This window comes from Tamandua tetradactyla, chromosome 3 (genome assembly GCF_023851605.1).
Source record: "Tamandua tetradactyla isolate mTamTet1 chromosome 3, mTamTet1.pri, whole genome shotgun sequence".
Lineage (NCBI taxonomy): Eukaryota > Metazoa > Chordata > Mammalia > Pilosa > Myrmecophagidae > Tamandua > Tamandua tetradactyla.
Window position 1 is genome coordinate 54,170,897 of NC_135329.1, and position 16,389 is coordinate 54,187,285.

Here is a 16,389-nt window from a genome sequence, read left to right on the forward strand (position 1 = left end):
GGTAAATCTTGATTTACAGGCTACCTTAAAAGTGAGAAAACCCTTTGCAATGCAGCCAAGGGACTCAAACATGAGCCAACCCATGTGCATGAGAAACCTCAATGTACATGTCCTGTTTCCTTCTCATTGTTCAGTACTCACCACCTTCCACCCCATCCAGATGGCTCATCACCTTTTTTTTTTTTTTGCTTTATATACTTTTTTAGTTAGAGAAATGATAGGTTCACAGAAAAATTTTGCAAAAAATACAGACTTCCCATACACCCTCTTAAACTTTTCCCCAGGTCATCATATACTTGACCAAACATCTCCCTGCTCATGTATTTGGAGGAGGTAATCAATCCTCTCTTCCTTTTCAATAAATAATAATGTGGATATGATTTTAAAAGTAGATTCATCCCCTCTGCTAGAATGTATCCATAGGGAACACGCGGGGATGCTCTGATTTCCTGCCAGCCCCTGCATGCAATCCTGGGGATGGTCTGATTCTGGGCAGAGCTCAAGCTGGTTGAGTCCTTAGTGGATGAACCTGGGACAGCTCCTACCCTGGGGGTCTTCGGGAGCTGTGCAAGACGCCCTTCCCTTCAGCTGCCAAAAGTCATGCCCATGTGCCCGCAATGCTTCCATTAACTTAATCTTCTCACACGAGAATGCTTTGGCTGCCAAGGACTCAGAAGTGACACTTGGAGTTTGGAAGCCATATTTGTGCATTGCTCAAGGCTGGTCTTTTCTGAAGGAAACCACTGCCCTGGAAACGACGTTTCAAAACCAGCTGAAAGCGGATCTGCCAACCAAAAACCCTGAGACATTTTGTGAAGGCTCTTTTTCCTTGTAAAACTTTCAAAATATTTCATTGGGGCTGAGCGATAAATATGTGGACATCTTCCCCTTTGTATAGCTCTATATAATAATAACTAAAAAGTGTTTCTCTATTCAGTGAAGATGCTAGAAAAACAAACATAAAAATACCATTTTATTTTTTATGAAGTTATCTTTTTGAAAAAACAACATTGAGATTAAAACCAGAATCCAAGACCAAACTTGCCCCCAAGTCGATCTTTTCTTTATCCAAATTAACCTTGCCCACCTGCATGTCCAGTTATCAGAAAAAAAAAAATTTCAGGAAAAAAAATTTGTAAGGCAAATAAATAGAAAACAGGTTTCTTTTTTTCCTCTTTCTGAAAAAGGTGCTTTCTTTGGAAGGATGCAAAGGCAATAACATGCAAAAAGAGAGAAAAGCACACGGCATGAGCATTGCGAGGACATGCACATTGCTGTCATCCCTGGGCCCAGCACCTAAGGTCAGGCTTGTTCTCGTTGGGGTCTATTCCAGGAGCTGGAGCTGTCCTGGGCTCAGCTGTGACACCGGAGGAAACGTGTCTACCAAACCCAGAAAGCGGTACTTTCACATCCATCACCCCACTCAATTAGAAAGTTAATTTACATTTGTGAAGCACATGCCTACTGGGGAAAAATCTACCTGTCCAAATCAGATCCGCCCTACCCCTGTGTCTCCCACTTTTCTCCTTCTCTGTACTGCTTTCATAATTCAGTCAGGAAGCCAATTCAAGAGGGCCAGAGGTTAACGTTCATCTTTTTCCAGACACATTGTTCCAAGAAGTTCTATTCTCCAGCAAATCGCAATGAGCAGCAGCCCTAAAGCACTCCAGGTACTGAGCGCCAAATCTTACCTCCTTGCAGTTTCCCCTCTGTGCCTGTCTTGGGGACTGGGACTTCCCTGTGATCAATTCCTAGAGCCCTGTCCTTCCCCTCAGGTCCTCAGCTTCAGGGCACAGTAATCTGACAAATGCAAGAAACCCATGACACTCTGCTCCGCTCTGCCCTGAAGCCAGGACAAGCTCCCCCCAGCTCGCTTCCATGGCCTTGGCTCAACCACGTGCTCATGACTACTGAGACCCTCACTCATGTGACCCCAGCCAGATGCTAGGCCCACATCCCAACTCCCAGACCACTTTCGGTCCCGTTTGTGGCTGACTGGACCTGGGTCTCCCGTGACTGCACCCTGTCTCCTTTCTTGGTTCTTTGGATGTGGTCTTTCAGCCAAGGTTTCATATTTTCTATCCACCTGGTTCTTGGCATCCCCAAATGGCTCTGAGGAGACACCCCCCCCTTGCCGGCCCCTAGACCCCTCGAAGAAGGGAGAGGAAAAGAGCGCTGACTCCCTAACCATGTTCTATGCCCCATGGCCAATTAACAAGCATCACAGATCAAACCAGGTCTGTGAGGGAAAACCCATGAGAAAAAAAGATGAAATATTAATATGGCAACTACCGAATTTCTTATACTTTCCAGAGTGTTCACCAGTAACTTTTTCATTAACCACCCTCTGCTCTGGAATCTTCTTTGTTTTTTCAGATTAACACACACATAAGTTCATATCAACTAATGTATTTGGTGCAGACAAGTTCACACACCAGTTTGCAGGCTTGCCACATAACTCCACAATTCTAGAATCATCAGCTCCTCTCTTTCTTCTTCTTGCTTTTCACCAGCCGTGTTTGTCAAACTGCATGTGACCATAGGTCTGGTAAGTGCAATATTCAGAGGAGAAAATGAAAATAAATGGCTTCTGACAACCAGAGGAAGCAAAAAGTGATGTGGGGCCTTTGCCTGTATCAGACTTCAAGTGTTAGCAGCACCTGTTCCTCCCAAGAGAGCCCAGAGCCCTGCTTTCAACATTTCCAAGCATGGCCCTTCGTCCTCCTTTCTGTTTCCTGGCTCTCCCCCTTCTTTCCCTCTTTTTCTCCCTCACTCAAAAGAAAAGGAAGTTCTGGACTTACAGTTATCAGTCTACTAGGAAAGCTACCTAACTACCCTGAGATGCATTTTGCCCTTTCTAACTAAGTCAGGCTTATTCTGGATACCGAGCTCACTGAGGCTGCCCCAGGAAGACTTGTGACCCAAAGGAATGAAAGTGTGTGTGAATCTGCAGACCATGCGTGTGCGTGTGCGTGTGTGTGTGTGTGTGTGCTTAGGTGGTGTGTGGTTATGTGTGAGCATGCTTACCATGCATGGTTCTTTGTGTGTGGATGTATGCAGTGTGTGTGTGGATGTCCATTGTGTGTGAGACAAGTATGTGACGTGTGTGTGTGTGTGAGAGAGAGAGAGTGTGTGTGAGCCTGTAACCATTTGGCCTGGGCTTTGTTAGAGGCGGATAATGGGGACCAGGGCATGGATTCCCCAGTGGTTGGTTTGATGCACAGCAGGACTGGGGACAGCAAGAGGAAAATTCCCCCCTCTTGATTCCAATTTGTCCTAGTGCCTTGCAGGAATATTGAGGACTGGAAAAGACCAGAGGGGATCTCCCAGCCTGAGAAAAGCCGAGCTAGATTCAAATCAACTGAGATAGTGGCTCAATATGGAAAATAAAGGCTAAATGACAACGCTCCAGCTACCCATAGGTTAAGGAAGGCCAAATACAAGTAGCTGCTTAGTGAGGGGTAAGAGGGCAAATCAGTGTCCATCATCAAGGACCTTATGCAGAAATGACAGTGATGACCAGAGAGATAGCTCAGGGGCGTAGAAATGCACTGACTGGGGAGGCAGGAGCACTGGGGTCACACCCCACATCGCCTCTTGTGAGCTGTGTGACCCTGGACCCGCCAACCAGCCTCTCATAATCTCAGGCCACTCATCCAGAAGACAGGGAAGCGGTAAAGGGCTCATCAGCTGAAATCCACGAAGGCACTACATGCTAGTTCATTGCTAGTTCCCAAAAGTATCTGCCGGCCTATCAGAGATATGGGGAAGGCAGGTCCAGGAGAGAGCACAGCACTGGCAAAGGCATGGCGAAGGAAATAGTTTGCACAGTCAAGGCACTGGAGGAAATCTGGGAGAAGCACCAATGCAGGAGCGGATGCTAGAGAAGAGGTCGGAGAGCCTTGGGCGCTGCTCTAGACAGTTTAACTGGGGGACCAGTGGGGTGTCAGTGGAAGGTTAAACAGGGCAGGTGACTGAATTCAATCTGTACTGCAGAATTCACTCCTGCCAAGGTGTGGAGACTAAGCTGAAGTCCACGAGACTTGACACTCCCACCTTAGGGGTCTGTTGTTTCCGTCTGAGACAGTATACAGTGATGGCCTGGACCACGACAGTAGAAGTGGGATGGAGAGAAGATGGGAAGAGAGCAGAGTCCCCCAGGAGAGCAAAGAACCTGGAATGGATCACTGACAGGATGTTGGGGTTAAGTGTGGGGACTCCTAAGAGGAATCTCTGGTCTCTCTTGGGGAGGTTATAAGGTTTGTGGTGCCATTTCCAAGCTACCGAGGGTATAACCTCAAAGAACAACTCAATTCTCCTGGAGAGATTGTTTCCACCGCTTCCCCACAGCCTTCCATGGAACCCCCCTCAGTCTTCTGGCCACTGCTTTCATCACTGTGGAGTAAAGGAGGATCTGGGGAGTCCACAGCTGCCTACCTCTGAGCTGTGTGCACGAAAATATCCTGCTCATTTTTTTCTCTGGAGGAGAAAACACAAAAGAGGCCCACTCCCTACAGCCTAGGTGGGTGTGAGGGCAAACTAGGGGGAGGGTTGGCTTCACAGGTTCCAGAATTGGACGGCAAATGCTCCCTAAGGCAGACCACATAAGAGGAGAGGAGCCAGAGTTCAAGTCCACCGGAAGCCCTGGGAAGGGCTTGGGCTCAATTGCTGAACAAACAGAAAGTGCAAAGATTGAAAGCAGGATCAGAAATAGGAAGAGTGCAGACAACCAAGAGCCCAGGGTCAGCGGGACACACATCAGAGAAAGGCCAGTAGTAAAAAGAGAGAAGAACCTACAGCAGTAGCCCCCACACTGCTTGGGGGACCCCCCCTTGCTTCCTCTGAGTGGATGCCATACTTAAAAGAATGAATCCAAAGGGTAGAGGTAACTTGTCCTCAGTCAAGTGTGCAGCATTCCCAGCAGAGCCAATTTAGGAACCGAAAATCCTCAGAACCAGCGATTTCCAGGCAGGACCTTCCTACACACTCACTTCTAAACACGGACCTAGAATCTGGGCTCTTTTCAACAGTCAAATGAAGCCAGCATCAGTAACCAAACAAAATGCTGTTTATTTTCCCAGGTTCCCACAGCAAACAGGGAAAGACTGCTCTCTGCTATTATTAACCTGCCCAGAAAGCCCCTTGCTTTCCAACAGAAAGTTTCCCCTCAAGCTGGAATCTTTCCTCACCCCACAGATCTCCTCTAAAGCCACCAAATTCAGCCGTCCTCACGGGCCAAGCCTCCCCACCCTTGGGAGAAGGCAGCCAGCTCCGGGTTGTAGATGGCCGTTGTGGAAGAACTGGTTTCCTACCTCTGCTGATCAGAGCACAAACACACTCTGGGCCAAACCTGCCCCGATGCCAGTTCAATTTGAAATGACTAGACAGAAGACCTCCAGGTCACCAAATGTGCTCATGACAGCGGCGGGCTGTCACAAAAGGTTTGGGGACCTCGGAGTCCCCCCAAACTGGACAGGGCCTCCACTGAGGCAGGCTCTTGGCACCTCCCGGGCTGGCTTCTCCATCTTTCCTCGGGCAGTGCTGCAGATATGCAAGCCCAGGGGCTGGAGGTGGAACTGGACACAGGTGGCCACACTATTGGAAACTCTCAGAGAACCAACCACAGACCCCGCATTTTTGGTGGCAATTAACCACCTATAGCCAGGGGATAAAAGGGGGAGTGCAGTTATGAGCTGTTTGCGATTTCATGGTTACAAAAAATTAAATGGGGAGAATCTTCCAGCTCTGGATAGAACCACCCCCTCTTTTTTCTATTTTAACTTGGAAACTGTCCCATTACCTTGCTACTCAGCAAACATTTCACCATTCAGAGGCCAGGAACATCAATCCATTCAATAGCTTCATATGTTATTTTCTTCAAGATAATTTTTGGAACGTCACTCTCTGGGAAAAAGGAAGGGGATGAATATGAAGCTGGCAGCTGGTGTGAAGACCAAGGACTAACCATTTCATTTAAAGGAAAAAATTAAAACATGTAATAAAATAGAAAGTAATTTTACCATCCTCTAACCCAACAATCACCTGCCTGAAATCCTTTTGTCAGGGCAGGTGGGTTTGCTTGGTTCTTAGTACCCTCATACACTGCAGAAGGAAGTACACATTGCCACAGTGCTTTCCAGCAGTAACAAACAATATGTATATTCTCCCATTTGACCTGGAAATCCCCCTTCTGGGAACCTGCCCTAAGGAAACAATTCAAAGGAACAAAAATATTATAGAAACAAATATGTTCTCTGTAGTACTATCTGTAATAACTAAAAGTTGAATGAAACGTAAGGATTCAACATCTGCAAATGGTAAGTAAACTATGCCACATCAAATTATAGAATATTATGTAGCGATTAAAATTATAATTATATTTGAAAGTGCTTAAAATAGGAAATGTTAAGTTGTCGATACGTCACCAGGATAAAAATTTCTAAAAACTGTGGGACTATAACATTACCAACAGTAAACTATGAACGAGAGCTAATGTATAATTATAATAATATTGTTTCATCAGTTGTACCAAAAGTACCACACTAACGCAAAGTGTTAATGTAAGGAAACTATGTGTGTGAGGGAGGTATATGGGAATTTTCTACTTTCTGCATGATTTTTCTTTAAACCTATAATTTCTCGAAGAAAAAAATGCAAAAATAATAATTATAACAGTAATAACAAGGAAAAATGTTCTTAATGTTGTTACATGCCAACTGACAGAAAACATGAATATTAAGAACTAGAAGGAACTTCCCAAAAATGAAAGTGTTGTGCTTATTTATCTGTCTATTTAATTTTCAGAAAACTCAGGTAACAATTGTACAGTAGTTTTATCAGGATATTGAAAATGGGGTTCACTTTTTTAAAACATATTTGAAAGTTTATTATAAGGAAATCATTCACGTTTATTATAGTATTTCTTTTATTTGTTGCTTCTATTTTTTTTAAATGGGAATAACCTAAATGTCAACTAATAGAGGATTAGTTAAACAAATAATATATATATCCACATAACGGAATGTTATGCACCCAACAAATTATCATATAAATGAATAATGACATAAAGGCATATTTCTGATATAGTAAATGAATAAAACAAGTTATAGAATTGATTTTTGAAGTCTGCTTTCACTTTTGAAAAATAGATATATTTTCTTTAATTTTACTTCTTTAAGATTTTTCAACAATTATTTTTAAATGGAAGAAGTATACCCAGAGCTGAGCCTCATACTTTAAGGGAAAAAAAATATCTAAGAGTTGAAAGCTAAAACTTTAAAGATCTTAGAAGAAAACATAGGAGTAAATCTTTGTGACCCTACATCAGACAGTTGTTTCTTAGATATGACATTGAAAATATAAGCAACCAAAGAAAAAATAGATAAATTGGACTTCATCAAAATTTAAAACTTTTGTGCTTCTGAGGACATTACCAAGTAAGTGAAAAGCCAACCCATGGAATGGGAAAAATATTTGCAAATCTTATGTTTGATAAGGGTCTAATATCCTGAATATATATGAAGAACATTTAAAACTCAATAATAAAAAGGCAAATAGCCCAACTTAATAAATGGACAAAAGATTTAAATTGACAATTCTCCAAAGAAGATGTTCAAATTGCCAATCACACTGAAAGCTGTCCAATAGTGTTAGTCATCAGAGAAATGCAAATCAAACCACAAGTGGATATCGCTTCACACCTATTAGGATGGCTGGAATCAAAGAGACAGACAATAAATGTTAATGAGAATGTGGAGGAAACCGAGCCCTCAAATATTGCTGGTGGAAAAGTAAAATGATGCAATCACTTTGGAAAATTGTTTGGCAGGTCCTCAAAAAGTTAAACATAAAGTTACCCTATGACTCAGCAATTCCGCTCCTAGGTAAATTATATCCTCAAGACAACTGTAAACATAGTCCACATAAGAACTTGTACATAAATTTTTGTGATAGTTAGGAGTTATATATACCCCAGAAAAGATCACGTTCTTACATTTAATCCATTCCTATGGGTGCGGACCCATTCTAAGCAGAAACCGTTGGTAAGTAGGATTTCAAGTTAAGATGTGACCCACCTCATCAGGATCCTTTTACTGGAGTCCTTTACAAAAGCATGAACTAGAGAGAAGACACAGAAGTTAAGAGAGGCAGAAGCTAAAAGAGAGAAACTCGCAGAAGCTCAGAAAGAAAGCCACAGATGGAGCAGCCAGAAGCGGAAAGCTAAAAAACCCCAGAAAGGACCAGCCGACGTCGCCATGTGCCTGGATATGTATGAGAGGAGCAGATAGCTGGTTTTTGGGGAGAAGGTATTATCCTGTGGATCCCTTGATTTGGACATTTTCAAGTCCAAAACTGTAAAGTTAATAAATTCCCACCATAAAAGGAAATCCATTTCTTACATATTGCATTTCTTCATGCAATGCTCATGGCAACTTTGTTCATAATAGTCAAAAAGTAGAAGCAACTTAAATGCCCATCAGTGGATGAGTGGATAGACAAAATGCTGCATATTCACACACTGGAATATTATTCAGCCCTAAAAGGAGTGAAGTACTGATTCACACTACAACATGGATGAACCTTGAAACATTGCTCAGTGAAAGAAGCCAGATACAACAGGCTACATGGTGCATGATTCCATTGATATGAAATGTCCAGAAATGGCAAATCCATAGACAAAAAGTAGATTAATAGTTTTCAAGAGTTGAGGAAAGGAGAGGAAAGGGAGTGATTGCTCATGGGTATGGGGTTACTTTTGAGTGTGATAAAAATGTCTGGGAATTAGATAGTAGTGATGGTTGCACAACTTTGTGAATATTCAAAAACCACTGGACTGTACTTAAAAGATTGAATTTTGCGGTGTGTGAATTATATCTCAGTAAAAAAAAAAATTATGGTAAAAAAAACATACCTAAGAGTAAACCGTGATGAATCATTTTTTACAGTTTATTTTAAACCCTGAGAGCACATACAGGGACTCTATAGTCTAGAACTTTTGAATTTCCTACTGACAGTCACAAGAAAAACATTAAGCTGACTTCAGCAGATAATAAGCAGAATGCTTTCCCCTTGAGTTAACAATACAAGGTCATGTTCATATGGAGATTTCAGAGGCTGTTGGTGATTTGGAAGAAAAAGTACACTGGCTTTAAGGAAGATGGTGATCAAATCTACAAACTTTTGGTTTAAATACTCTATAAACTTATCAGAAATGGTGTGTGTGTGTGTATATATATATTCAAATTGGAATTTCCAAACCTGAATTTTTATTTTTTATTTATAGACTTACATTCTTGAATTGACTAATTCTCAGGAACAAAGTAGAGCAGCTACTACTTTTATAAGCCCTGCTATCCACCTAATAAACCATGGATCTTGTCCATACCTTTGTTCTCTGTCTCCTGCTCTGTCCTAAAGATCACTTCCTATTTTCCAAGAAGGATGGAACAGCTTTTCTCAGGGGCCCTGCTGTCAACAGACCACCAACCTTTTGATACTCTGATGCTACTACACATTTACTCTGTTCAAATGGTGCTCTGAAACCTCCACTCAAAAGCTCCAACTAGCCCAGTACCTGCAACGAAGAAGCCAACGACATGTAGGAAGGCTGCATCAGGCAAGAGACTTCACAAGATTTGCTTTTCTCCAAAGTGCTGGCTTCTAACTTATCTTTCTCGTCAGATTAACCCAGAACTGGCTCTAGGAGTAAAGTCTCAGCTTTACAGAAGGCAATCCCACCACTGAGATTACAGTGGACGGATCAGAGCCAGAAAGGCTCAGAGATGAGGGAGACCTTAGAACTCATGAGTCCAACACCTCAGCTACACAGAAGCCCTGTCCAAGAGCACCTTTGGTAGAGGATCTGCAGAATCTGTGACCACCCATGGCTCCCCACCCAACAAAGCAGCCCAATCAGCTTCAGGGCAGCTCTAGTCAATTTTCGTTCCCTCTAGCGCCATCCTGAAACTTGCCTCCCTGTTATTTCACACAGAGGCCCAAGCTTTTTGCTCAGAAGCAGCATATAGAACTAATCTACTCCTAGTTCACTTGAAAGCCCTTTAGATATCTGAAACCTTTGACTAGGTCTATGCCATTGGTTCAGCCACACTGACAACAGATTAAACCAAGCAGAAGATATGAAGAGATAGCAAATTCAAACCTAGGTCTCTATCTCTGAGCCTGTGTGGCTTGGGGCAAGACAAGGAAGCTCTCTACTGCTCACAGTTCTCTAACAAATGCTGCTTCCTCACTGGCCCTGTTATCAGAAAATTCTTAAGAGATAAACCATAAAGCACTGAGCCAATCTCTCTTATTTTTAAGATTCACAATTCTACACACACAGGTATGCAAGTCTCCTTGTGACAAATCTGGCCATTCCTTTCTCCAAGGTTTCTGTGCTTTTGCAGCTAGTAAGGTTAGGATCCTCTCCCCATTTGGCCCTTCCATGTTTTCTGAATGAGGAACTACTCAAGCTCTACCAGCAACTGTTTCTCACATAAAGATACTGATAAGGACAAGGGTATTAGGGGCATCGAACGAACAGCCTTGATTGCATCCACTCACCCAAATTCTAATCCTCCACTAGACTCCATCCTCAGGGTACTCCACTGGGTGCAGGGGCAAGTCTCTTCTCCTTAAGGGGGCCACAGTGGGCACAACTGTAAAAAAGTTCTGGAATCTGTGATCCCTAAGGGCTGACCTGTTCTAATCTCTTCTACCTGGTCCTACCAGCTATTTGCAAGCTCCTCAACCAGGCCTTAGAAATGCAGACTCCTTTCCATATAAAATATGCCTCGATGGCCATGAAAACATGGAGTTAGCAGAGCCACAGCCCATTACTGTGAACAAGGAATTGTCTGGCAAAACTAACAGCTTTATACACCATTTTGTTGATATAGCAAGATGGTCTTTTTTTTTTTTTCTTAAAAAATAATTGCTATCATTCCTAAACTTATCTGACTTTACCATCTCCTCTGGAATCAGCTATTCAACACTCCAAAGTTGAGTCTTTCTGGAGGGAAATTGAGGGCTTCACCCATTACAGGGAAGGCTCACTTCCTGTGGGGTGGTCCCATGGCGACACCTCATAGCCAAGGGCCTAAGGAGTTGGGGTCCTGGAGAGCGAGCTGTGAGGTGGAGAAGGACCAGCAGTCAGTGGGGTGGGAAGAACCCAGACAGCAAAGTCAGATGACCCAGCCCTCTAGTCTACACCTCCATATATGAGAAGTGGTTCTCCAAGTGCTCAGAACACAAGAGTGGTGATTGCTATCAGGAGCTCTAGGGACTTCAGAATGGAAGCTCTGCCCTTCCTGGTGCCATATTTCCAAAGAAGCCTAAACAAGTATCTTGACTGGTTTAAATTAATCACATTCAGCCTACACTGGCCCAAGCAACTGGTGTGTGGGAGGATATGGGCGGAAGTGATCAAATGCCTTTGGGGGTTGAGGGTGGCAGGGAAAAGCCACAGGAGAATGAGTAACATAAGCCAGTGGTCAAGCTGCACTGCCATCCAGAGAGCAGGAAGTGGCCTCGGACACAGAGCAGGGCAAGCAAAGGAGGTCAGAAACTAAGACAAGTCCCAAGGAGTCTAGGATATGTTCAAAAGGCAAATGGGCGGCAGGAGGGCAGAGGTTCAGAACATGCTAGAGTCAAGCAAAGGAGGTGGGGCATTCTGATGGGGTACAAGGTGGGTTATCTGTGTAAGCCCAAACCTGGGCATATGAACAAGACAACAACCCCTCCCCACCATCCCCCAGATGCTGGATTAGGTCCAGCGCTCTGCAACTGCCTTTGAACTCAACAATGAACTCATTGCCTGCCCTGGAGGAGCAGCACGGGAAATTTGGTGGAATGAGGTCACGGTGCCCAAGAAGCCAGAGCCAGCTCTGGACCACAATGAGCCACAGGTCACTCTTCTCCATAGCCACCTCATGTCTCCTCACTGCTCATCCTTCTCTCCCCAAAGGACCCCCCCCCCAAGCCCCACTTTGGCTCCCACTTTCACAGCTTCTGAAAATAGTCTTCAAGGGGGAGAGCATTTTGCACTTTACACTGGGCTTCATTTCACCTACACTGTTTCATGTCAGTCTCACAAAAACTCTGGGAGGTTAGTATTGTCCTCCCCATTTTCCAGATAAACTGAGGCCAGGACAGGTGGATGAACCTGACTGAGACCACCAGCTAGTAAGTGACAGCACTAGGTTTATAGCCCAGGCCTAGCAGACACAGATCCCCTCTGCAGTCTGCAAGTCTGAGCCAGAGCAAACCATGCTCCCAACTCCTGGAGAGACACAGGAGACCCTCCATGCTCTTTGGGCTTTCCATACTTCCCTGTGTCTCCTTGTGTGGACTGGGAGAATCTGTCTCAATTACTGTCAATGAAGAAAACTCCTAGGAAAGATAAGAGGGGCATTTGTTTTATCTGATATTTGTTTTTTATTTCCCTCACATTCTTAGAGCCTAACAGGTTTGAGGCTGGGTTTATATATAGACAGGGTGATACCCAGCTCCCTCCCCATAAGGCCTCACACTCACAAGTGTCTGTGTATCACTGGCTGTACTATACCCTGGACTGCCCTCTGTGGTCATTTATCCATTCATCATCCATTCACTCAATTATCCATCCATTCAATCACCATTTACTATGAACTCCTACTGTTACTGTACCAGGCACTGGAGAAACAGAAATGTATAAGACATGACCTTGGCATCCAGGAGCTCATTGTCTAATAGAAAACAACATCATGGCTCCTCTATAGAGCAAGTCATTTTACACATATTTCATTGAATTCCCTTGCCATACCTTTGTACGCTCTTCCTTTTATATCAAGAAACATTGAATGGTTGATCAACTTGTCTAAAGCCACTCAGTCTCAGAGCAAGATCCAAAGCTAGAAATGTCTGCATCCAAAGTAGGTGCTCCGTCTATTATGCTATTCTGGCTGCTCACCACCTTTTCTTCCCTTACCACCTGCCAGTTATAGATGCCAGCAAAACAATTTGAGGGGACATTTTCGACACCCTGGCTTATTGAGTGGTGTCAACAATGTAGGATCTGTGGGCACCCCTTCTTTCCTGTAGATGGGATTTGATGTCTCACGAATGCTACCACATCTACCTCCAATCTCGGCCATCAACACAGATGCCCTAAACTGGACTTTGCAAGGTCACATGCACTTTAGAGTAAATAGAGTTTCTGTTGACCTGACCTTTCTCCTGGAAAGAGATCCACCTCTGTGGGGAGGATCAAAGTGTAAATCCCCTGATAGCCTTCCCTTTTAACTAAAACACACACACACATAATTCCTTACTGATATGACAACGTTGGTATGCAATCCAAGAGACAGAAAAGTCTGCCACAAAAGGAGCTCTTCTCCTCCCACCTCCCCCATTAAGGACCATTCTGAAGCCATAAATATCTTAAGTGCTTTGACTAGGATTTAAGAAAACTCCAGGCAGAATCAACATTTGTCTTCTTTGATGCCTGCTCTTTGGTCAACTCCATATAAATCCAAGTTCTACACCTCACAGAATTCCAACCATGTACACTCTTGGACTATTTACTGTTTCTCACAATAGGAGAAGATATTGTTGGTACTTTGCAATTTTTTAAAACATCCCGATGAGGGCATCCAATAATTTGACCTGTTTGGGCAACAGTGGGTCTCAATTTTATACATGTTTCCTTGAAGCAGACTATTCTTACTGATGGGATAAAGCAAAGGCACCTCAATAAAATATTTGCTGTAATTTGAAATATGTGCACATGATCATGCACTACCATGCTCAAAGCAGCTGAAACCCTCTGGGCTTCTGTGCTGAGTGTAGAAAGGTTCAGCATTCACCATGAGCACGTGCAGGGTCAGTGCAGGGTTTCTGCAGCAGTCATGAGATACTAAGATTGTAAACATGCCTGGTGCAGGTCTAAGGAAGTACAGACAGGAATAGGAGACCCTGGATAGAGTCTTCCCTCGTCATCTTATAAATTGCATGCCCTTGGACAAGTAACTCATGTGAAGCTCTGTTTCCTCAGAGCAAAGCTCATATAAAATGAGAGCAATCTTATTGACCTCACAGCATGATGGAGAAGATTAGATAAAGAATGCATATAACAATGCTGCGTAACTTGCAAAATGCTGTGCATGTGATGATTATGAAGAGCACCTTGCTGAGCTCAAGAATAGCTAAACATAGGATTCCCAAGGGAAAGTTTTCCCCTAAGGCGCAGACACTTCCAATCTGACCCAAATCAACAGAGGCTCAAACAAAACTAATAATACAATAACTGCCATTTATGGAGCACCGGGTTCTGTAGCCATGAAACCACATTTTATCTTCACAACTACTCTTCTGGGTGCCAGCATTGCAATTTCATGGATGAGAAAATGGAGATGATGGAAAGTTAAGTTACTTGCACAAATAAGTAAAGCTGGGTTTGAAGACCAGGTCTCACACCAAGCCATTGCTTGGAATGAATAAAAGGATAAAGCAACCCACTCAGAGTAAGGGCACTGGAGGAGAGCCTTGGTCCTTTTCAGAGACCCCACAACACCTGCTTCTCTTCTCCTTTCACCTTCTACTGACGGAAACAAGTCTGGTTCAATTCAACTACTACCCTCGGGAAGCAGAAAGACAAAAACACTGCTGCTCAGAACAAAATTCTACCAGGGAAAAGCTACCACATTATGGCTCAGTAAAGTACGGACTGAAAGCCACTCTACAGGCTTGTTTCTGAAGTACAGACTGCCCCACCTGACTCTAGGGAAGCTGAAAGCTATAGACTGGCTTCAAGCGAGCCAAAATGTATTGCAATTGAGTGGATCTGCTCTTGCACCCATGAATGAGATTGGTTTTGCAGTCATTGCTGATTCTTTTTCATTCCCCAGTTGGTTTATTTTGGCTTTGATCTTTAGCACTGTGCATATATAGAGAATGATCCTGAAAAGAAAATATCTTTGTTCGGATTAAAAAGCACCAGATATCTTCCTTCCTTCACCAACTGACTGGTGGAGAGTTTCCACCACAAGACCAACCAGACTGGAAAAGACCAAACAAATGTTTCATTAAGGATGTCTTCTGCTGAAATGATGCTACTGTTACTTTCAGAATGGAAGAGAAATGTTTGGCCTGCCAACAGGGATAATAAAGTTTGTCATCAAATATTGAGAAACAACAGGCCAAACTGTGGATTAGTAGACTTGAATGTCAAACATCCTTGTATTGCTAGTGTCACAAAAGCAATGTATCATTCTAAAGTGATGTTTTGATGGGTTTACCAGAGGGTCTGTAAGCAGTAAAGACCCAGGATGATCTAGTCTGCCCCCCACGATTAGTGATAAGGAAACTGAAATACACCGAGGCAGGGAGTCAGCCCTAGGCATGAAGCCAGCTCATTGCAGGGCAGAGAGCAGTCAGAGCTCCGGTCAGGGACTTCTTCCTACTTCCCCACTACACGGCAGCTATTTAGGTGATTGGAATTTTCAAGTATGTCACTTATGGAAACAACAATATTAAAGATACACTGGGCAGAGCCCTTTATATTACTAAACATTCATTTGGAAGAATCACAGGTACGTTATTTATATCTTGCAGATGGTGATAGGAAGTCATGGAAATGCTTTTCCTGCACGACTGATAAGATAGCTTTGCAATCAGTCCCCAAGAAGCGATCCCAAGTGTTTTAGGCAGTGATGAATCCGTGGAGTGATGCACATCCCAGCAAAGTGGCAGTTTAGTGGAATGGTGCTCATTTGTACAGAAAAGATCAAGTTCATTTGTTCCAACAAACTATAGCAAGTCTCATGAATTTATTTTCTCACTTTCCAGTTACAAAAATGGACTAAGAGAGAAAAAAATAGGCAGATGTCTCAAGGAAAAGGGAACTGTGGTAGAGCAGAAAGTGGAAGAAAAATAGGGAATGGGGCTCATTTGTGCATTCAAGAGATAATTCATGGGGGCTTACCCTGGACCAGCCTTCTGTGGGTGCAGAGATGGAGATAAAGAAGCTCTTTGGTGAATAGCCTTTCAGTCACAGAAGCAGTAAAGCACAGTGGTTTTGTGCATGGGGTCTGGAGCCACCTTGGCTCCGATGCTCACTAGCTGTGTGAGCTTGAGCAAACAACTTGACTTCTCTGTGCCTTGGTTTTCTCAGTATATTTTTAAATAGAAACCACAACAACACCTCCCACACAGTGTTGCTGTGAGGATCGAATAAGCAAAAACATTTAAAGCTTTTATCGTAGTGACAGACACATAGTAAGCAGGTAACCTTCAGCCTGCTGTGTGAAGTTGACTCATTGAATAATAATTAATTAGTTAAAATAATAATAAAACCAAAAGAGGATTCTAATAAAGGGCATATAAATGGTTTTGGACTGCAAACTATGAACA

The 16,389-nt window shown here is 43.4% G+C and overlaps 1 long non-coding RNA gene across 2 annotated transcripts in view; it reads right to left on the reverse strand.

Moving 5' to 3' along the window:
- Positions 1–16,389, reverse strand: part of LOC143676082 (uncharacterized) — a 60,013-nt gene that overhangs the window by 21,561 nt on the left and 22,063 nt on the right. For both annotated transcript variants that reach the window (XR_013171804.1, XR_013171803.1), the window contains exon 2: positions 5,801–5,904. This is a non-coding gene — a long non-coding RNA (uncharacterized LOC143676082). The remainder of the gene's footprint in view (positions 1–5,800; positions 5,905–16,389) is intronic.